This window comes from Megalopta genalis, unplaced genomic scaffold (genome assembly GCF_051020955.1).
Source record: "Megalopta genalis isolate 19385.01 unplaced genomic scaffold, iyMegGena1_principal scaffold0026, whole genome shotgun sequence".
Taxonomy (NCBI): Eukaryota; Metazoa; Arthropoda; class Insecta; order Hymenoptera; family Halictidae; genus Megalopta; species Megalopta genalis.
Window position 1 is genome coordinate 942,256 of NW_027476096.1, and position 20,288 is coordinate 962,543.

General features: G+C 36.3%; 1 protein-coding gene across 1 annotated transcript in view; it reads right to left on the reverse strand.

Moving 5' to 3' along the window:
• The window catches only part of LOC143260958 (cytochrome P450 6A1-like), a 338,865-nt gene that overhangs the window by 90,055 nt on the left and 228,522 nt on the right, over window positions 1–20,288 (reverse strand). The window lies entirely within an intron of this gene.

Here is a 20,288-nt window from a genome sequence, read left to right on the forward strand (position 1 = left end):
GTATATGGAATGACGAATACGATGCAAATAGCAGTTTCTTCTTTTCGAGATCATTTTTTCCGAAGTTTTTAAAGGTCATCGATGTTGATTAAGTGCACATTTCTGACGTTAAAATACATTTTGACGTGCATGATGAATTTTCCATGAAATGACATTCGACTCCGAGACTCAAAACATGACCTTTGGCTTCAATGTAGTTTAACGTCAGCTATACGATGCAATAAAAAAAATGCATTTATATGCAAATCAAGATCGAGGATCTTAAAAAAACTCCGTTAAAAATGATTCTCAAAGATAGTCGAAGATACAATATTTTTTGTGGCATCCCTGTTGGAGAAGATATTTAAGTCTGCTGTTTTAAGCGAAACACCTTGCATACCAGCAGTCATGAACAAACGATGAATTTTAACATCAGTTATATATGTATTGCGTAACTGTTACTTATTTATCTTGTTTGTTTCGTTTTGAGATCTACAGATGCCGTTTTTACTATATGGTGAAGACTCGAAATCTCTTATGGCATAGTCCTGAGTGGTCGAGTCACTTCGTGGAGTAACTTCTCCCTGTTATGAGAGAATTTTAATTATGTTTTCCAATCTTGCAAATTTAAGTGAGCATCACTACAACCCGTGAAATAACAAGTTTAATTATATAGTTTGTCGTTGTCGGAACAAATGTGCAACGCTTACTTCTTACCTTCAAGTGGTGACCACTGTTGTAATATCACTCTAGTGGCAACTTAACGTCAAATGGACTCTCAATCAATAATGATGATTTGACATCAAACTAATTCCGTATCAATAGTAGTGACTTGATATCAAACTTGATGTCAAATCATCATTAACACTTTACTGGCCGCTGGTACAACATATGTATAATGCGCGGTGAATTCGGGAAAAGTCACTACGCAAGGAGTGGGGACAGACGACGCATGCGCGGGAAACCCACATAGCTCTGCGTCGCGTCGCGCGTTGACATCGTAGTTCAGAATTATAATATCCATATAGTAGACGCGCCGCACCGCTATGCAGGACTCCCTGTAGTATCGGTGATAGAAATTACTAGTTATTTTCGATTCGACTGAGAACGAGTGCGAAATCGCAATTTACCTTGATTTCTTTAATCTTCCATTAGGTACATACATTTCTATTTAATGTATAAATATATAATTTACATATTATTTATAAATATATAAATAATATTCAACATTTAAATTTAAATATTTGTGAAGTTTACCTGACAATTGATTGCTGATTTACAAACTGTAATTTAATTATAATTTCGTGTATTTGTAAAATAGCAGTTTAATCCAGGAAAAAGCGTCGGCTCCTATGAAGGTTTTTCATAAAACCATGTGGCCTGTAAATTGTCATTTGATACGGAGACAATTTGACTTCGAGTCACCACTATTGATACAGAGCCAATTTAACTTCAAGTCACCGTCATTGATACGGAGTCAATTTTCCGTCAAATCGCTACTATTGTAGCGGCATGGAGTCAATTTGACGTACATCACCACTTTTATTGATGACCTTCTAAACAACAGCGATTAGAAGTTTTCCGATCATGCTCATCACTTAAAAGGAAAACAAAATTTATATTTATTATGTGCCTACATTTACTTGACTGATTAAATACTGATGACAAGAGAACTGAATCTTACTGCAACTTCAAAGAACGGAATAGCATTCATACTTAACAAGTTATCTAGAAATCCTCGTAAAGAATCAGACTCTTCGAAGTACGGCAAGGGATTAACAAGCTTTCAAATATTGTTTCACTTAATAATCGAAACATGACCTCTGACTTCAATCTATTTTAACGTTAGCTACACGATGCAATAAAGAAGATATGCATTTATATGCAGATCAACATAGAGAATCTCAAAAACTCCGTTAAAAATGATCCTCAAAGACAGTCGACTTTTTGGAAATATACAATATATATATTTTTTGTGATATCCCTGTTGGAGGAAAAATGTTATTTGATTTTATTGCTTCGGTTGATTCAATAATCGATAGTTGAAATTGCCAATTTTTGTTCTTTTGTTCTTGATCTTAGAGTCGCATCCATATCTTTGGTTATTAGCGATTATTCGTTGAGGATATCGACAAATTTTGTACGACAAATCCTTAACTGTGAATTGTAAATTTTCAACAAGTAGTCGGAGCAGTCATCAGTAAGTGATGCGTAGACCGCGGATTTTATGAATTCATAATGAAACTGTCTAAGTCAAATACGAAACAGTGGAGTTGTTTAAAGAATTTTAAACTGCTGTTGCATCCCTTTTAGCTCATTAATATCACGGACAAAAGTCGTAGACACGTGGATGTATAATGTACATGCCCCCGGTCGAGCTGTAGATACAGACAATTTTTATTTTGCATAAAAATCTGCAATCTAGTAAAGTGTTATCACGGATTTCTTCAATAAAAACAACCGTATGTATTTTTCAAGTTAAGCACAGCTAAGATCTTTATTTTAGAACTTTAAATAGTTATTTAACGGATTTTTAAGAATTGGGGATTAACAATCGAGAAGTTTTTAATAAGTCGTTTAATACTGATAGCAGTTTTATTCTCAAACTAATAAGTCCTTGTCAGTAGGATAATTCAAAGATTTCCTTTAAACTATTATTTGATGAAATTATTATAAGCAATTCAAAACTCCCATTCGTTCACGGTTTCATTAACAATGAAATGACTTATAACTAGACTGTGAATTTTGTGCATTTATAATAGAAATGAATCAAAGAAATATTAATATAAAAAATTATATCCTACTTTGGAGTAGCAATAATTTTCAACTTTTTTTTATTTAATCCCGTAGATTTTGACTAAAAAACTCCAAAAATGCAGATTTCGAAGTTAGCAATTCATTGGTTTAAACGTTATACGTGTGCGAAGTTGAAGAATTTTAAGCGTTTCTCACAGATAAGGACGCCGCCATATTGGTATGCACTCAAACGTTGTCCAATGAGCGAAGACCGCCACATGGCAGCGCGAGCACAGGAGCGGCCATCTTTGGAAGGTAATTCAAATTCCTGATACTTACATTCAGAAGAAGCGGCAATTGATTGGATTTAAATATCACTGACGGTTATTAATCGTTTGCACGGCTGTACTTGATTCTGAATTTGATTTATAAGAGAACATGGATTCTAATTACATTGCTTTACAATGTATTTTACACACTATCGATTTACGATGCACTTTACGTACTGTCGATTATCGCGATAGTCCGTATTCGTGATCCCAAACAGTAGCAGCTTCATTTGTATTGGGTTAATTGCAAAATTTATATTGTATTTATATTGTATCAACTAGCTAGAAAATATTAGGAATTCGAATTATCTCTCAAAAATGCTCTTACGCGCTCGTCGTGCCACCTAGTGGCTCCGCTTATTAGACGACGGTTATGCACATACCAAAATGTCGGCATCCTTACTTTCCAGAAACGCTTAAAATCCCTCAACTTTACAAACATATAACTTTTGAACCAATGAATTCCTAACTTTGAAACTTGCATTTTTACAATAGCTTTCGCAACAATTTTCTTGTTAACATCTACGGGATTACACAAAACAAAGATGAAAATTTTTGGTCCTTTAAAATAAAGTTTAGCCGAGATAAGATATGATATAAAGAAAGATAGAGACATCGGAAATATTGAACAACACTGATACATTATTTCCAAGCTTTAAGAACTATTAAAAGAATAAATACAGTTTTGTTTAACTCCTATTTCCTACAATCAATGTAGGAATTTTTTATTTTGCATAAAGAGTCGCAATTTATTTATAGTCATATCTTTTCATTACAAAATATTGTGCTATGTTTTGAGCAAAGTATGGCGACAATTTTTGACCACCTTTAAAACAATACATATTTAATATAACTATATTTTATTAAAATATCGTTACATTATTACTTCAGTATAACAGATAGTTTATATAAATTTGCTAGGGCTCCTGATGAGTATTAATCGTTTACTGCAATATGGTAACGCACATATATAAGAAATACTTCTTATATAATATCTATATCTATATCTATATATAATATCTATATTACAATATTTGTACAGAATTTATATTTCTCCAGATGCGATAATTTTGCTCATTATTTTACTCATTGAAAGAAGAATAGAGTTCATCGCTAGAAATAATTTTTTAAATAAGCATGTAGAGACGAGCTTTGAAATAATCTACGAATAATAATAAATAACAGTGCGTATTTTTTATGAATATAATTATACACATCATTGGTATAATTTATGTTTGACTTGCTCCGTTTCGTAAGACTCTAATACATACATAGTACAGTAATTTCTCCAGGATTCGCCGAACTTCAGTACTCTCAGATTTGCGCTGCCTTTGATATTTTTCTAATGCTTTTTTTGTTACAATTACAATTTGTGTAATGAAATAAAATACGTTATTTGCTACGTATATGGTTTAAAGCATGTCGTGTTTGGTATCATTTTAACTGGAAAAATCTGACCAATATATTAAAAAAATGTTCATAGATAAAAAATTAGAAAGAAAAAAGTTAAGGCATCGTTTTTATTTTTGCATTAATGTGCTTTTAAATTTGCCTACTGTTCTGATTTTCATTCTATCTCTCTCTCTCTTTCTCTCACGAGATGTCGGTAACTATAAAGGCGAGCCACGAGGCTCGAAGAATCATGCCTTAGCAGGACTTAGTAGTCTCATAAGAATACTATAAAAATATTATAACATTTTAAATATTATTATATTTATATTAATATTTATACGTATTATATACAAAATATTCGCATCTTTCGATTGTGACTAAAAACATTTCTGGGAGAAGTTACTGTATTTCCATGTTTATGAAGTATTATAGAATCTCGAACTGAACAATCATTAAAATATACAATACACTAACTGTATTCCCTATTTTGTTTTTATTGGTTGCAAAAATGAACGCTTTTCTATTTTCAACCAGATTCACAAGTTTATTGAAAAATAGTTGTGAGATCTTAAATCATTAAAGTGGTCAATATTATTATCAATGACTTTACTCTGCGTAAACTTTGTTGCGACAATATGTATAGTCCTCACGCGACAAGAAGACACCTTTGTGTTTACATTCCCCCACTTACTAGTTGCCCCATTGTCGCAGCTAGTAAGAGGGGGAATGTAAACGCAAAGGTGCCTTCTTGTCGCATGAGGACTATACATATTGTTGCAACAAAGCTTAGACTATAAATTGAGCTAACAAATTCGTTGAGTTAAATCGATAGTTTCGATAATTGCCAATTGATTTCAAACGTGTGTCCGTTGAAAGCTGTAACGACATAAACAGATGGTAATTAGATGGATCCATGTAAAAAGTATCATTTATTACAACACCGTAAACAACATGAGCTATTCACGCGTTTTCAATCGTGATTTCTCCAGGACTAAATGCAATTTCTATATAGTATATTGTGTATCATGTACATATCATGGAGGAAGTGACCAATATCGTATCACTGGAGAAATGTTGGGATCTCGATGGAATCTGTAGAGTTTCTTAAACGTAGTTTCAAATAGTTGGCACTGTTAGTTGCATATTATTCAAATTCTTAACCCTTTGCAGTAAATTTTTTGATCCGTAATTTTCATAGCCTAATCAAAACTCTTAAGACTTATAAAATGTGGAAACTAATTTTTAAAATTTTCGATAAAAGGTTTGATGTGTTTTTGCTTTGATCTTGAGAAAAGAAACTTAAAAACACGTTGCAAATAAAGATTAAAGAATACATTAATGATGCTTTCCAAAACAATAGAATAAAATATTGTATTTATGAAACACGTCTAAATCACAGAAAAACAATAATCTAATCGCGGCTTCTTAAATATATTTATTTATTTTAAGTAACTCAATAATTGAAACAAATTTACGTCTTTCTTCTACGTATCTTTATGCAAAATAAAAATCGTCTACGTCGACTACGATGAGCAGTGTTTACGTAAACATTATGGTAATTGTTCAAATACACTACACTCGTTTTAAACATAAATGAAAGTATCTTTAATTATAATATATATGGAAAAATAGGGACTATTAAAGAAAAACGCTCTGATAAATATCTCGCGCTTCTTTTCTCAGTATGAGCATGGAATACACATATAACCTCACTCTCTACATATTCCGTACGCACTCTTACATACTACCAACCTCATATCCACGCATTCATTACCAACCTATTCACATTCTCATTCCACTTCGCGCTTGTACAATGAAATCAACTCTGGCAAACATGTATTTTTCTCTTGATAGTTTTAATATGCCGAGAATAACTTGACCGTATACCTTATTATACCTTCTGATGTTCTCAATGTTTTGTGTTTCACTTGCTCATTTCTGTTATAAATGCCTACAATCCATTGTCTATTTTCGATAGGACGAAGTAAATGTAAATACAGCATCATAGACTATACTTGGAACGGTACGAAATAATAGAAAATTATAAGAGTTCAAATAATGAGTTGAAATAATGAGCGTTCCAATAGTTAGGGTTACACTGTATAAGTTTAAATGCTATTGTTTCACGCCATAACGAAATACATACTTGATATTTCGAAAAAAGTATCCCGCTCAAGGCCATTGAAAAGCATTTAGAAGCTCCGAGTTAATGGGGCCGTGTAATTAAAAGCTAAATGAGGCTTATAAGTTAACCTATTATTTAACCTTACGTTAACGCAACATTTCTCTCGAATTGTGTTTCGGTGAATTTATATTATTGAATTTCATTTTTCGCACAGATACAAAATCTGATTTTAAAGATTTACTTATTATTTTTTTTATAGTATTTAGATTAATTTCCATAGATAATTCTAGCATCATAATGCAATGTGTTTGGTTCTGTAAAATAACATACAGGTTATTTTATTTAACATGCTTTACGTCAGATCTGTTCAACAGGCCTTGCGGCGGGCAAGGGCAAAGTCACGGGCTAAAGGCAAAGCTACGAGCAAACGCTTTAGCGAAGTAGGATCATGTGATTGATGCCTACGTCACTAGGGCCTATGCCATTTGTCCGATGCTCATTCTATTTCACTCAATCTCGACATAACTTACAGTCGATCAGCCAGTAACGTGTCGTTACTGCTGGGGAGTTCCACAGGAAGCTAAGGAAGGGTCACCGTTGTCCTCGGAAGTGGGGGCTAGAGCCCGCTGATTGGTGTTTACCCTGGACTCAGAATCGCTGCCCGTAGCGGCAAGCTGTTGAACATCTCTGTTTTAAGTTATTGCGAGTTATCTTAGTTTTTTGCACAAAATTATCGATTTGAATTTAATTGGAATTTGATAGTAGAATTGATATGCTTTTCTATACACTTTTACATATAATGAGAAAATTAATACGTAAAAATTGTCTTTTTTCGTTATATGGGATTTAATGAGTTAAACAGGAGAAAACGGGATCACGGCGAAGTAAAACGAAGCAACGTGGAAACATGAGCCAGTCGCGGGATAGCAAATTATACAGTAGAAACATTGTCGGAAGAGACTCGGATTTACGGATACTGTAATTAAAGTAAATAATACGAAAATGTTTTTCGGTTAGTCGCATCCAAATCAACACTCGTGCAATTATGACAAGAACACTGAAATCTAATTACCGAATGAATAATAATTAGGTTGCTGATCTTTATGCAAATTCTCACTTCTATTCGTTATTTTACATCAGTTAAAATTAAAGAAAAGTTTCCTTCGACAATTTGAAGATTACTCATCGTGAACGGATAACAAAAATGCCCTCAGCGTGTCTTGTTCATTTAAACATTCTTGCATTTTACAAATCTATACATGTCATAAATGTATACAGATCTGCAGTCTATACTTTGTTCAACGAGAACTGTCACAAAATATAAACAGCTACACGCGAGCGATCGTGATCGAGCCACGGCCGATCACAATTTTTGGGCCTCTGTGCATGCAAGGGCCCTCGATGAGGGTCTTCTAAAATCCGTCCCTGAGTATCGTCGTCTAACAGCCACTCAGCTGCAATCGCAACACCAATCACGTGAGAAAATTTTTTTGCGGGAAAATCTTTTCTATATGCAACAGTATACAAGAGTATTATATTTACAGGTCAAAATTAGTGAATACATGCAGTGCGATTAATTGTTTTATTTGTTATTATTAGATCGTTTAATTACGTATACTAGCTGCAATCGAGTTCCCACTCGTTTTCGTTATTCTCCCATAGCACCACGTTCTGCTTCTGTAGGTCGTACCTATACGCGCAGTTGACAGCAGAGAAATTGTGAGGTTGTAAATTAAACGAGGCGACAGATGGAGTCAGGCTTCGAGTGTCTAACAAAGCCCTTCGGAAAATGATCCCTGCGAAAAATTATTGCAACATCGTGTCATCCGACACTCCGGAATTGAAGCGTTGGGGTATTTTTTCAAAACGGCAGAAAAGCCTTAAATCTTTGACTATTTCCTCGCTACGGTAATGTCGTTCGAGATTGGTAATGCGATTATAAACCCTAGTTGACGAAATTATGGGATCTTTTTCAAGCTTAACAACCGACATCGGCCGAGGGTGCCATCCTGAGATGCTTTCTTATTGCTCGTACTTTCGCTGCCGACAAAACCGAAGAGACAAGAGCTGCCAGTTAATCCTGTAGCATAATGCGGACGTCATAAAATAGATATCAAAAATGGTGTTTATGGGAGAGGAATACCACGGCTTGGTAGTAATTGGCCTGTATACGACGCTTCGAACATCTCCGCGAGGCATTATGAACAAAACACGACAATGGTATTCGGTATCGAACAAAACGGTAAGATTTACTTTAACGCGTGAGACACGACCAAAGTTTCACGTGACACCGTAATAAATAGTTTGAATCCAATTTCAATAAAAACTTGTACAGTAAATTCTTCATAATTGACGCTCTGATTGTACACAAAAATGGACAATTTAGGAAGAGGAGAGACGATTATTCGAGCCTTGCGGCTCGATTTTATAGTTGTTGATAATCGGTAACTATAAAAACGAGCCGCAAGGCTCGAATTATCGTATCTCCTCTTCCGAAATTGTCCATTTTTGTGCACAATCTGAGCGTCAATTAGCGAGAATTTACTGTGTACGGTGCATCAAATAATTCATGGAACAATTGTTTTGATGCGCCATCGACTTCAATCGCACCCATTCAAGTTTCACAGGAACGAATCGCTACGATGAAGACGACATTCGGAGGACTGCTTTAGCTTGCAAAGTGCTTCTGTGAAAACAAACGTCGAAATTAATGATAGTTTTGGACATCGCTAAAGCGTTTCAAGAATTGTTTGTTATGCTCTCTTATTGAATCAGACCTGGCCAAAAATACGAATTCGAACAACGAGGTAAAATTTAGCGTATCGCAATAAACCAGAAACGCAAAAAGACGCGCTAATAGTATTTCCTCGTAGACGAATAATCCGAGATAACTATCAATACATTCGATGTTCGAAGGACTCTAATTTCTAACATCGTAGAATGCTCTAAAGTCTATTTTAGTAAATCTCGTTAGTTGTAATAAGATTTGCAGATTTTTTTATAAAATAAAAATTGTCTCCATGAATTGCACTATACGGTAACTATGTAGACATTACTTTCTCTTTTTAATGATTTTAGTGAGTTGAATACGCTATTGTTTTTTTAGCACTAAACTTAGTCGTGCCGGTGATTTCAATCAATTTAACATTTCTGTATTTTAAGATTGTTGGCATTGCAGAGTCTCCTTTGTAGGAAATGATTGAACAGACATCTTAATTCAAACGTACATTATAACGAAAATGACGACGTATCTAAATAAATTTAATCTGGCCCTTCTTCTAAAATGACACGAGTCAGTCGTATTTAATGCTCGGTAGGTTCAATATTAAATCCTTAAATGTTTTTTCTGTCACGCACTTCTGATATACCGATTTTTGTCACGGAAGCATATCCGCAGTCTACTTATAACTTTATTTATAACTACAATTTTGTGTCTTCTCCTAATGAATGACGGTAATGTTGCAAACAGTCATTCAGTTTGTAGTCGCGAAACAGTTCTGTTTATCTACAAAGCTCCTATCTCTGAGAGCGCAGATGTTGTCTTGGTCGCATACGGAAGTCGATGGGCTCAAGGCACTTCAGTTTCCTCAGCCAACGAAGGCAAGGCGAAGCTCGGGCAACACTAGCGTAACTTGCCAGTCGAAATACTCAACGCGACTGCACCTTTCCTTTGCGTTGACTGTACGCGCGCGGCGTGGTAGCAATGACGATGGTGACAGTATTCGCGAAGATAGAAACGGTTAGGGAACCCTAACGAAGTTAGAGTGGGAGGATTTCGCGCCGAGCTCGCATGCTTACGTTGGGATCGCTTTGCTGTGTATACAGGACGGGATATTTACCGAGAGAGAGAGAGAGATAGAGGGAGAGAGAGAGAGAGAGAAGGAAAAACAGGGAGAAAGAAAGAAAGGAAAAAGAGCGAGAAAGAGAGAGAAAGAAAGAAGGAAACGAAAGAGCGGTGAAAGAGTGAGAGAGCGCGAAAGAGAGGGAGAAAGGTAAACCACCGTGTTAAGAGAGTCGCCACCTGCGACAGGCGAAAGCTCGAGGAAGCGTCGGTGCAGAGGGCGTGAGCGTAGAGGATCGTTTAAAGAGACGAGGAATATTCATCGGTAGCTAGCTTAGAGGCGTGCCCGATGAAAGCATCGTCTTTGTACGAACCGAATAATTTACGAGCCGGAGAGAGTAGAGAGTCCCGCTGCCAAAATTTTCGGAAAAGTATGCAGTGAATATTGAAGAGGCTGCGTAATGAGACTAGTGAATCTTGAGAGCTTAAATACTTGCATCCAGATCGTTATAAGGAAGAATTTTTGTTACGAGTGTTACCACTCGAGATCGTACCGGCGAGATCCCTCCGCAGCGTCTCACGAATGGGCCGCGAATCTTCTATGAGCCGAACAAAGGTTGCCTTTCATTTCGCGAGATTAGCGTGCTTAACTTTTTCACTATAGTCTATAGTGACTATAGTCTCATACAATGTGAAACGCTTGCTGAGTGCTGTCGGTGGTGAGTCCTCAGCAACGACTACAGTCGCTAAACGTCAGACGCTCGCTGGATAATAGTGGTGAGTCACCCGACGTTTGACATACATTGAGAACTACCGATGAGTAGTCGGCGATACCTATGGTTCATCCAACGTCTGACGGTCGCTGGATTCTAACGGCGACAGTAGTCACAGAACGTCAGACGCTCGTTATCACTGGCGGAGACTATAGTTGCTAAACGTAAGACGATCATTGGTAACTACCGACAGGATTGCACCGTATCACAGTAGCGCATTCGCGAGCGGAGTGATCGTAGCGGAAAGGTTAACGCTGGCGCAAAAATCTCTTACGAAAAGTTCGTTTGGAACCGTCGTTGCCAAGGCCGAGCATTGGTTTCGCGACGCCTTGGAGAAAAAGCGATTCGATGCGGTTCCATGCGATTTGTTCAGAATATTCTCCGCACGGGTGTATAGTGCAAGGTCCTGAGCACAGAAATCTTGGGGATTTTCAAACCTTTCGCTGCATACACGAAAACCACGGAACATCATGCGCGAACGTTTTCGTTCTTTTACGTAGGATTTCTTTGGCGATGTACAGGCTGTTCGCTCTATTATTGTCCAACCGTTTTCTCAAGATAGGTACAGTAATGTTCATTTAAGTTGTCAGCTAATATCGAACATTTAAACGACGAAGACAATTTTGCGTATTTAATTAACACGTTGAATGCCATGGGGGCCACCGGTGACCGGCGCGTCCAAATTAATAGAAATATATATATAATTTAAAACAAATGTCAATATCTAAAATTTTGTATTATTACCATCGTCAATTCAAACAGTAACCCCTGTCGTAATTAACACGTCAAACATGGTTATACACTGTAACTTATCTATTGCAGATAATATTTCAACATTACATGAATCACATAAAAGAAAGTTTATCGTGGCGCCACGGACAATTTCTGTAAAACCGGCGTGGCATTCAACGTGTTAAACGAAGGAGTGGGGATGTGGGATTGATATATGGTAACAGCTGAACTCGTGCAGGTTTTTCGAGCCGCAGCTTGTAATAGCTTTGCTCTGATGAGCTGATGATTCGCTGCTGGTTGAACGCGCGGTAAGGTGGTGGGGATAGAAGCGCTTGCTTTGGGAGGTAGAAGAACGTGCAGGAGTCCAGTATTACTGTACCGATATCTGCAGTTTCATTCGGTACATTTGATCTCCACTCTGAGGTCCCGTCTCCTAATGGTGGCGCATTACTGTATGCATACGAAAACAATGACAATGGGGCACACGATTAGGTTGAGGAAACAAAATTATCGGGCAGAAGATTGTAGTTAACCCTCTGTGCTGTAACAAGGAATCAGGCTCTTCATGAATGATTCATACTCAGTCTCCTAAATACGAATGTTATTCATTTCACCTAAATGGACACAAAATTGGATTTCTCTGTTATCAAAATATTGGCACGAAAGTAAACGAAGGCACGCAAGGGCACAAACATTGTCTCGTTCTATCAGAACTATTGAGAACGATGAAGTGCTAATCAACGTAGCTGTCAAAAAAATCGTATCGCCATGTATTAATATCGGATCTCACGGAATTTCAAGGTCATCGGTTTTGTCTTTAACCGTATGTATCCCAAGCAGCGCGATCGCGCTGTTTATATTTTGTGTCGAAAAGGCCCAGGACATTTGAATGCTATAAACAATTGACGGTGCATTCACAGATTGTCAAAATAGCACGCTCAACTTTACTGACTTTGCTTTAATGTAAATAATACAACAACATTTTATATTTCATAGTTATCTTCTGAATAATTGTTACCAAACTTGAAATATTGATAAACTAATAGTACATATACTAAGACAAGCGCTATCGCGCTGTTTGGCATATTTCGATCGTGTTGTTTCAATGATCCCTGGGACTCAAACGGTTAAACAACGTATGCGGTGTTTTTGCGCCGTTGTGTAACAACCCAGGTTCCAAGGTCAAGACAAATTAAGCGATCAGCTATATTGTGACCTTCGTGTGACCTTGACTACAGGAATACCAAAGTATGTGCAAACATTGGTCAGGAAACTGTAAGAGTCAAAATATCGTCTGTTTATGGTCTAGGACAGTGGTGTGACCTTAGCACATGCTCAATTTTCTCAACGATTTTGTTACACAGGATCACACGAAGATGATAATACATCCTTGTTCGTTCGGTGCGACTTGATCTCTGCGATCACGTCACATTAATAGGAACATACATAATACATAAGGATGTATAAGACAATATCGATTACCTCGAAATCACGAAAAATATGTGTTCGATTGTGTTCGAAAATTTGTGTTTTTTGCTCTCTACGATACTGATTTCGTCAACCTAGTTTCTTCTTTTATATTCTTCTTAGATACGTTTGCAATTTTTAAACGAACGCTGTTCAATAGTAACGCAAACGTCCTGTACGTGCACAAATATATTTATTTACTCATACGTATTTATTATTAAGACGCTATTAAGTGCTATTGTCATTGATATGAATGCATGTTAATTTACTTGGATAATCATCATTTGCGAACGAAGTAATCATTTACGAAATGAATAATTGCCTTGGGAAATCATTGTTAACGATTACCGAGATCGGTTGCCACGCATACATACAGGGCGGTCCGTGCGACTTGTGCACCTCCTGCAGCCTTCAAAATATGTGTTGGGCAACAAAAATTATGCATACAAAAGTTGCATGGCTTGAAGAGCCACACTGTGTAGTGCATTTATTTTTTTGTAGGTGGAGATATTACGGAGATTCGAAGATCAAGTTTCTTTTCCTAATAAAAATAATATATTTTTTATATCAGAATATAGCAGAATTACGATTTCAAATCTAACAGCTAACGAGTGATTTCGCTGTATTTTTTGAAAATTTTCTTCCCTTTCCACCGACCTGTGGAAATTTATGAGATAGTTTAATATCCAACTTGATATTACATGATGAAAATTTTCAAAAATTGGAGCGAAATTAGTCGTTAACGATTAGGATTAGTACTGACAAAGGTCAACACTTTTTTACTTAGAATTCGATATTCTTCCATATTCTGATATAAAAAATATAGTATTCTCATTTAAGAGAAGAAAGTTGTCCTTCAGATCTCTCCGAAACGCCTTCACCTTTAACAAAAATAAATGCACTATAAATTTATTGCACTGTGCAGTGTGCTCCTTTAAACCATGCAATTTTTACATAGAAGATCTTTTTGTTCGGAGCATATTTTGCGTCGCATATTATGCAGGGGGTGCGCAAGTTGCGTGGACCCGTACAATTGAGAGGCGTGCGTGCAGGCATTATGAATTACTGTAACATTGCTTTCAAGAGTGCGTTATTATTATACTCGACGGAGAATAAACTATTATTCTACAATTCCTACCGCGCTACGACCGTTCCTCTCGATTATGCTAGAAGTCTAAGCGAGCGTTACCAATGTACTCCTGCGATCGATGTATTAAGCGAATAAGACTGCGTAGTATGAAGCACAACTCTTTTCAGTCTCGAAACAGAGATATGCCGGAGATGGTGAACCAATAAACATTTAGTAACGTTAATTTTAACGATAGCTCACGTCGTTTGTAGCAACCTCGAAGCAATACGATACAGGATTTTTCTTACAGTTTATACGGATAAGGGGAATACGATTCGTTCATCGTGAACTTGTTAGAGGAGGTACTATCGTGAACGACACGTGTGTACCTCCAATTTGTTGCTGATATTCAAGCGATTTTGTACGTTGGCGATAATGCAACGAAAGGTTAAATCTTGCCCAAACTTTCTAAAGGCTTTGAAATGTCAGCTCAGGGATGAAAAGTACTACTCGCAAATGAAACAAAGATGAAGAAAACGGGGAAAGTGGGAAGAAAAGAAGGAGAGGGAGGGGAATCAAGGTCTCTGAATGCCCGATGCCGATGGAGAGAATGTCGCGAAGATGATCTCGTTTTCGAAATAAGAACGTGGTAAAAGTCGAGCGACGCGTGGGTTAGGGATCTTCGGTGTACAGCCACCAGTGGTGGGACGCTGCTTCCTGCGGATCACGTGATCAGAGATAGAGAGGGAACTTTACGTATAGAGTGCGGACACCTAACCTCAACAACGCCGCCTATCTCCAGTTTACACGCAAAGTTCCCCCTCTACCACTCGTCACGTGGCCTGCAAGTAACATCCCATCGCTGACAGCCGCAGCCACGCATGCACACATATAAACTTCAAAGTTTCACACGCACATACGATCACGTACGTGTAAATATTCGGGTCGATCGCGATCCAGATACGAACGGTACAGACACCTGTCGTTTCATCCACCTTCGGATGTTTTCCGTTTAAACGATCCTGCGGCTTTTCTCGAGCCGGAGTCACTAAGCCGGCAATACCTTCCAAATTGTTCGTCCGCTTTCGCTATCTTCGCGAAGTATACTTATGAATGTATATTACGTACACAGACTTTTGATTTGTATCGTTAATTATTACCATAATTTCGATCTTTCTCATGGACAAAGTAAGGAGAAAACTGGAACATGATGAAGGTTTTGTTAAATTTCAAAGTACAATAGAACCTCGACTATCCCTCTATTATTCGAATACGTTTCACATATGATCGGCTCAATCTATAAGACAATCTATGTGCAAAACGATTTATTGTAAAAATCAATAGATATCTTTAGATCTAAAGGATGCAGAGCAATGAAGTATTTTTTTTTATAAATGTGTGTTTTGATCGGCAAATGTAGTCACATTAAAAAATTCCAAAAGAAATTATCCGTTTGAACAATATTTCAGAAATAAAATTTTTATTTTTATTTTTCATGATAACTGTTTATCCATTTTCATATAAATTCGTATGGGTAATTTAAGGACCCAAATAGGGGAAATGTATTCTTGAAATTTTTTCGTTTTAACTATAATTATTATATACATAGTATTTGTCGGAGAAAGAATTTCGTTTAAATAAACAACTTCTCTGCGAATTTTTTAATGTGACCATATTTGCCCAGCAAGGACATACGTTTTTAAAAAAATTCATTATTCTACACCCTTTAGTCGTCGAGATAACTAAAAAATATGGCTTTTACTCTCGACTTTGAGGGTTGTTTCAACCCCCTGAATACGGATCATTGCAGATGAACAAATATTTTTCAACAAACTATATCATACTAAGATTTGTTGAATGTAAATTATCCGAACGTTCATGTCAACCATAGTTCCGACAATCGAGGTTCTGCCGTATTTTTAGCTACGCTGGGTATAATTGCTTTACTCGTAGCTCGTAAAAACTGCGATGCAACAAAATCTTTGAATTGATATTAATTTCATTTGAATTGATCAAGCACGGCATTACGTGTTTGAATTAATAGAGCGACGAAAGTGCTGATCATTTTCACGACGCTAAACTTAACGTACCTAGAGAGATCGTAAAGGTCGAAAATTTGTTTACGTATCTGTGTTAAATATTCCATTTTCAGCCATCGTTGTAACATGCATTTTTTTAGCCGAATCAGCTGTTTTTAAGAGGCACACCGTTCGGATAACAGAACATGCATGTATTAGGATATTCAAGTCAGATTAAAAAACACGGTTTCGTGTAACTTTTTTTTGCATTTTCTGAATTTACAGAATTTCACGTAAGAGAAAACTTAATGCATTCATTTAGAATGTTACTATCATAGCTCCGGATCGATTAAATAGAAAACAACCATCATCACTTAACCCTTAAGAGTCTCTGAAATTATGAATTGTCATATTGATAGAATACCATTGTCTATGACGACAAAACTCCTTCTGGGATCAGTGATATCGCTTTCGGAATATCCTCCATCAAAAAATTATGTGTCTGAAGGAAGGCCGATTCGAACATGTAATCTACAAAATTAACACATCAGTATTGCTCAAACAAAAGTAAAATAAATTTTGAACCCTTCTAGTGTTGCGTTAAAATATAATGTTTATATGTTTCTTAAACATTGAATTACTTCGAGTTAATGTTCAAATGGTTGCTAAGTAACGATAAACTGAATATTAAAGTAAAAGTAATGTTAACTTAGTAAAGAAAACTGTTTACTCCTAGAAGATCTTTACATCTAAAGGATTCATTGACATTTCGAGTTCGTTTGTCGGGAAATACGCAAAATCATTATATAATCGATTTAATTCCGTCCATCAAACGACTGCATATTTACGTATTTCATAAATACTTCTGGTCTGTTGACTCTGCAACTTTTCATGTGAAAAATCTGCGGATACGATGCTACGGGAGGGGAGGGGCGGACGTTCGATCTACGAGAAACCATACGATTTCCTGTATATAATGTTGTTATTACTGGTTTATCCGACTGCGTCAGTAAAAAACAAGAATAACATTGAACAAGTACGATCTCAAAGTAAACTTCGTCGTATCGGTCGATAACACTGGATTTTAAAGGATTTTTAAATCAAAGAAAAAAATACGTACTTCGTCTTACCATGACGGTCGATGCTGCTAAGAAATACTTGAAAAATTTCGTTCTATTATCGATAAAATTATATCTATTATCAATAAAACCGATAAGGTATCCATATAATGATCATATCGTTAAGGTAACGATATACTGATAATATCGATCAAGTATTGATGTATTGCAAATAATTTGATACATCGACAATATCGTCGGGTCACGGATAATTCGATATATCGATAAAGTATCGATACGTTACAGGTAATTCGATATATCGATAATATCAATGAGGTATCAGTACGTTAAATTCGGTATATTCGATAATTCGATATATCGATAATATCTACAAAATATCGTCAAGCGAATAGAAACTGTAAAGCTCAGTCGATCGAACGAAAGTGAATTATGATGAATTTATTATTTCATCAAACGTTTTCTATTTCTGTTTGTACCGATAAAAGACGGCATATTATTTTATGTAATATTTCATTAGACTGCGGATTTTTAAACGAAAGAAACTTGTCCGCGCTAATTGCACGAAACGGAGGCTGCGCAGACGTTTCTTTCTTCAATTATTTTATCGAGTCGGAAATATTGTAATAATATTTTCAAATTCATCAAACAGTTTTCACTGTTTTCTAATCGATGTAACTCGGTCTTGTCGTAATTGCATAAAATTCACAGTCTATATATTATTCATAAGTTACAATAAGCAAGAATGCATCCTGACAAAACTACAAGAACAGTCGGTTCATTTTGCCTCAACAATATTTTATCGATATTATCTATTGTATCGTGAAGCATCGATAGGGATATACACGTGGTATGAATAATAATCGATGATCAGATCCGTTTGCAGCGGAGTTGAAATCAGAATACGGTGCACTAAACAGCTGTTAATGGTTATTGATCGACTCATAATTTCCATGCTAAAAGATATTTAAGGAAATAACGATGTTAGATATTAAACGAGGAAAGATGGGAATGCAGAGAGACTCGAAGTATCGATACTGTAAGGTGTTTCTGTAATAGGTGTTTATCTACGCTTGTATATCGGTCACGTCGGGCTAGAGCAGAGCTGTTCAACAGGCCTCGCGGCGGGCAAAGGGCAAAGCCACAGGCTAAGGACAAAGCTACGGGGCACAGGTACGGGCAAGCGTTTTAGCGGAGTGGAAACGTGAGAGAAGAAAGAGCGAAGTGTTTACGTTTTCATGCCACCTTTCCTCTCTTATTCGCACGCATTGCCGTTATATACCGATCGTGCGATGCTCATTCTATTTCACTCAGTCTCGACGCAACCTACAGTCGATCTCTGTCACCGTCTTCAGTGACATACATAACGTGTCGTTACTGGTGGGGAGTGCCACAAGGAGCTAAGGAAAGTGTTTGCCCTGGGTTGAAAATCACTGTCCTCACGAGTAAGCTGTTGAACAGCTCTGAGCTAGAGTAGAACCAAAGTACGTATGTATACTTATATAAAGTCATCAGGAAAAGTATATTTACACGATAATATCGCAGTCATATAAAAAAATGTCTTTCTAACCATTACACGCGACAATAATTTACTCTTAAAGCAAAGTTACTAATCGACAGTTTTTGTACATGGAAACGATACGAGACAACGCGACAGACGTGGGAAAGCCGACAGAAAGAGCTGAGCCATCCATAGGGTGCCATGAAACGATATCACTGATGTCGCAGAAGGAACGAGATTTCAGATTTCCCCAGGAAACGTAAAAGACAGTGCGTAAAGATCGTTCGAACAACGATCGAGGAATGATAAACAGAAATTCCTAACGAGACGCCACGGTTTCAATGAAGAATCGTTTATCATCACAACCGCACTTCCATATATCGTATACGTATACTAAACATACACACGCACGCGTTAATAACGACACGCATTACAGTTAACGACTAATAATTGCCCACACACCAAGGCGTTCCCGATTACATATTGCTAATGTAAAGAGACTGTCGATTCATGATTTCACTTTGAAGTTCTTTGGATCGGTGCTTGATCAGTGTTTGTTTTACCGAATACTACTTACTCTTCCAAGATTGTTTTACAGTTATTGACAACTCTATTATTAATTTCGATGACAACACATCGAACAGAGTCGGGCATTACACGAATTGTTTTGAATACATATTTATCTGAAATAATTATCCGAGTGAATTCTTCTTAGTCGAATATTTTATTCAACTGACAATTATTATTATTGTTGTTGTTTATTATGAAACGGGATAATTACCGTTTACACTACTGTTTACTATTACTATAAATATAATAAAAAACAAATAATTCAGTTAGCGAGTGCACAGTGTAAATTATGTTGGAAGATTTTTGAGAATCTTTGAAAAGTTGCTGTTGTTGCTGGAAAATTTTACATTTCCAATAATTCAGTTGATACAATCATATTGACCAATTATTTATTATTGGTAAGTAATTATTCTATCCATTTATTGCGATGATTCTTTATTCTTTATTCAAATAAATTGTGCTATAAGAGAACGGTATTAGTTTTATACAAGAAAAAATTATTCAAAACGTCAGACTCTATTGTGTTGTGTTGTAGTGTTATAAATAATTACCAAAATTATTGGTAATAATTAATCAAAATAAATTCTATTATATTTATTCAAATCGTTCATTTTCTGAATGAATTCCTGTATGAATAAATTCTTATTCGAATAACAAGTAACTTCTTATTCGAGTGATATCTTATTCGGGTAATAACTCATTTTTCATTGCTAAACCGTCATCCGAATAAAATGCCCAAC